Source organism: Triticum dicoccoides, chromosome 7A (assembly GCF_002162155.2).
Source record: "Triticum dicoccoides isolate Atlit2015 ecotype Zavitan chromosome 7A, WEW_v2.0, whole genome shotgun sequence".
Lineage (NCBI taxonomy): Eukaryota > Viridiplantae > Streptophyta > Magnoliopsida > Poales > Poaceae > Triticum > Triticum dicoccoides.
In genome coordinates this window covers 199,603,135-199,607,422 of record NC_041392.1, presented here as the reverse complement: position 1 = coordinate 199,607,422, position 4,288 = coordinate 199,603,135, and positions in this window count along the sequence as shown.

Sequence of the window (4,288 nt, the reverse complement as noted above, 5' to 3'; positions counted from 1 at the left end):
GGCCCAGCGACGCCCCTAGATCCTCGTTTATCGCCTGTTTGGCCCGAAATTATAACTGACAAACACAAGTCGAACCCAGCGCGTCAGGGGGCTCCTGGGGCGTCGGCTTTAGCGAAAAGGCGCGTGGGCCCGTGCTGTCGGCGACACCGGCCAAATTCCCGCCGTTTTCTTCCCCCTTTCCCTCCATTTCCCTAGTGTCGCCCCCTTCTCCCCCGCCCTTCCCGCCATTCTCTCCCCGGATCCGCCCGTCATGCCGCCGAAGAAGTATGTCGCCCTTTGCCTAGCCGCGATTTCGTTCAACCAAAGCAGAGGAAGCCCAGGGCGCCAATGGCAAGACCCCCGGGCTTGTCGAACGCCGAGTGGAAGGCCGACGTTGAGCGTCGGGAGGCGGTGACCACAAACCGGCGAAATAGGCTCATCATGAAGAAGGCTAGGGACGTGGCGGCGGCGAAGCAGCAGGGAGAGGTGGCTCGCGCGGGGATGGCGAACCTTTTACCTCAACAGGCCGGCCAGTGCCCCAAGCCACATGGGGAAGCCAACAGAGCGCCGCGTCACCGTCACCGGCCAACTTATCGTTGCCGCTATGGGGGTACGTGGCCTCGCCTGGCTATGCCGACGGCGGCGCGCATGGCGGCTTCAACCCCAACATCACCTTCCCACATGGCGCGGCGCCGCGCACATCCCCGGCCGGCTTCAACCACGACTCGCGTATCCCTCCCCCATGTTCGCCGCCGGCCTCAACACCCAGTACAGCCACTCGCTGCCGACTTACTCAGCTTCGCTTGCGCCATCTCTGCGTCGTGGCGCCCTCCCATTCACACACGGCTCGGCGACACCGTTCAGCAGCACCGATGCCGACATGGACGAGATTATCACGAGCGGCTCGGTCGCTGCCGCTTCGTGCCCCGGGTTCCACACACAAGACGAAACTCTGGACGACATCGTCGATATCGAGGACGAGCTCGATGGCGCCGAGGAGGAAATGGAGGAAGAACCGACGGAGGTGGAGCCGGCGCCCAAAGCGAAAAAGAAGAAGAAGGCAGAGCCTCGCCTGAAGTGGACGTCCAAGGAAGACGAGTGCCTCGCTGGAGCATGGAAGACCGTCAGCATCGACCCGATCACCGGCTCGAATCAAAACGTCGACACGTACTGGATAATGATCAAGACGGCGTTCGACGAGTGCAAGTTGGTCGACCTGGACTTCGCCAACATCCACATGGACCGCGGCGAGAAGGCCATGGCGAACCACGGGGCGACAATCCAGACGGCCTGTAACAAGTGGCATGGGATTCAAGAGGAGGTCGCGGCTCGCCCGGAAAGCGGCGCCAACGTCGAGGGTTAGGTATGGCCATGGTTCGCCGGCCGAGTTCCTCGCCGTGTACTTCACCGACACTTTGTGTTTGGATGTGCAGATGGTTCGGATGTTCAACATGTTTCGCCAGGACAACAGCGACCAAGAGTTCAAGTTCCTTCATGTGTTCACCAGGATCGAGTCGTGCGAGAAATGGACGAAGGCCGGGCTCGCTCTCACCAAGGCGAAGAACACCTACAACCCGGATGCGCCTACCCCGCCGGCGGCAGAAGGGCGCCATGATGGCAACAAACGAGCCAAGGTGGCAAGGGACGCGGCACCCGCTACCGAACGGTCGTCGATCGAGCAATGCATCGATGATGCTAAGAGCAACGCCGCCAAGAGGGAGTAGAAACCCGACGCGAGGTGGTCGGCGTTGATGATGAAGCAGGACGCCAAGCTCGACCTTCTTAGGACCAACGTCGTCGTGAAGAAGAGGAACACCAACCTGGTGTTCTTGATGGGGGAGACACGTCGACGATGGACGAGCAGGTGAAGGTGTGTACCTGGCGGAGCGCGGCCTCATCTTGAACCAGATGTCGGGACCGTCGGCGACCACCACTCCTACGCCAACGCCAACGCCAAGCCCGAGCAATGGAGCTGCGCCCACGCCGATGCCGAGCCTGAGCACTGGAGCTGCGCCCATGCCGACGCCGAGCCCAAGCACTGAAGTTGTGCCCACGCTGACACCCACGCCGACCTCGGCCAGCCCTGCGGCAGAGGAGCCTACCGCTTGAGCTCCACGTCTATTTGTTCCTATCCTTTTGATCGCCAGACTTTGGCTAATGTTCGATGTCAGCCCTGTGGCAGGATGAACGCCGACCTGTGGCATGATCACCAAACTGCGTCGTTTTTTGTAGTGGGAAAATGAACTTTGAATTTTACATTCGTTTTGGGGGCCGAAACCCGGGGGCGCGACTGAGAACTCGATCGCCCCAGACCGAAAAAAGCGCCGGCGCAAACGCCAAGACCCTTCGCTGGGGCGAATCAACCTGTGGTTGAGTTGGTTAGGTGGACAGTGGTATCCCCAACCCACCAGGGTTCAAATCCTGGTGCTCGCATTATTACTGGATTTATTTCAGAATTTTCGACGATGCGCTTTCAGTGGGGGGAGACGTTCCCGTCGACGACGAAGCACCTACGGTGACTTCGTAAATCTCAAGATGATATGCCGGCTCAGTCTCTCGGAGGTGCCCATAGGGGTAGGGTGTGCATGTGTGCGTTCATAGGGGTGAGTGTATGCGCGTGTATATGAGCGCTTGTGTCTGTACTGATGCTAAAAAAAAAAACCTTCGATGGGTGCGCTGGGGGCCAAACTGGAGATGCTCTAAGATTCGTGAGCAGCACAAGCTCGGCTGGCTGACTCAAGGATCAAGTATGCCGATGGCATAAACCGGACACACATGGTCATTCAGATGTCCATTTTCGACTCCATTTTAGCTAAGAGAAAGATACAACTAATGTGTTTTTAGTTCTCAGGCTTTTTGGTTGGCTGTACCTTTCGTTGTTCTTTCAGCCAAAGGATTCTCCTCGATCTGGCAAGAGCGATCTTTCCCCCTAAAGACTGATGACCAGAGCCAAGTATGCTGATTCCTGCAGAAAGTGGGCCTTTTGTCTTGTCGAAAGAACTCAAATTTCTTTTCAAGTGTCTTAGCTACGATGCGCATGCATATCTCCCATTGCCTGATCTAACCATAGTCTATAAACAACACACCATGCGGAACTCGTTGTTGCATATTCAATTTGGAAGGCTGATTGGCTAAGATCTGATAAGGGATACTGCATCCTATCATCAGGCAGCAGGCAGCTTGCGGCGGCAGGGTTAACCACGATGGAATGGAAGGACCAAGACTGAGAAATAAAGTAACCACAAGAATATATTTTTTAACACAGTATAATCTCAGATGCTCACATAGACGCATCAATTGATATAGAGAACGGCGTAAAAAAAAAGACAATGCAGTCGATCCCGTTGTTCTAGAACATTCTTGGCATCGGGTACAGCCAATCAGACATTGCAAAATTACAGTTTACCAATGTGTTGCCCTTTGCAGGACATAACGGACCGCCCGAGGTTGGGGCCGGCTAGCATGAGTAGGTAGGCACACAGTTCGGCATGAAAGCAAGGACAATCAGCCGCCGCGGCAATGACAGGATGTCATGTCGGCCATGCATGTATGGTGACAGAGAGTGACCGGACACCGGAGGGTGCCGGCTACTGTGCAGGGAAGGACTAGACGACAGGCGTGAGCGATTTCGCAGAGCGGGAAATCACGGCGGGACCGGCGTTCTGCTGAAAGCTATGATCAGCCATATGAATGCATATGGTGGTTGGTGGAGCTACGAGAGGCATGTTTGAGTGAACCATGTCGTCTCGGACAAGTGAAATGTATCGCAGAGGGCCTCTTTGATTCGTAGGAGTTTTTCTATGCTGGTGTTTGATTCGTATGATTGTTTCCTATAGGTTTGCTTCTTAATAACTCTTTGTACTACGTACTCGATAGGAAATTTAGAACCGACTCAAACCTCTTCAAAGAAAAATCCTTTCGTAGCATTCAGATGAGATGACATTGCAATTCTATATTGTTCCTATTCCCACGTTTTCAGATTCCTACGAATCAAAGAGGCCCTTAACTCTTTGTAGATGGCGCAAATCAATCTATCTCCTAGTACTGCCAAAATGGCACGCTATCCAAACTGCAACTAAGGCATAGTAATGTGAAATATAATCGCAGAAGCCCAGTATCCAAACTAAAACCTTGAATTTTTGCTAAGCAACGACAGGACATGTTGGAGGTAAAGACCACATGCTGCACCAGGCATTACCAATACCAAATCAGCAGACTATTTCGCCTACTATTTCTAGTAGGCGAAACCGCCGTGCGTTCAACTAGCAGCGCGCCTGCGAGTTCTTGCCCGCTTCTGCTATCCCGGTGC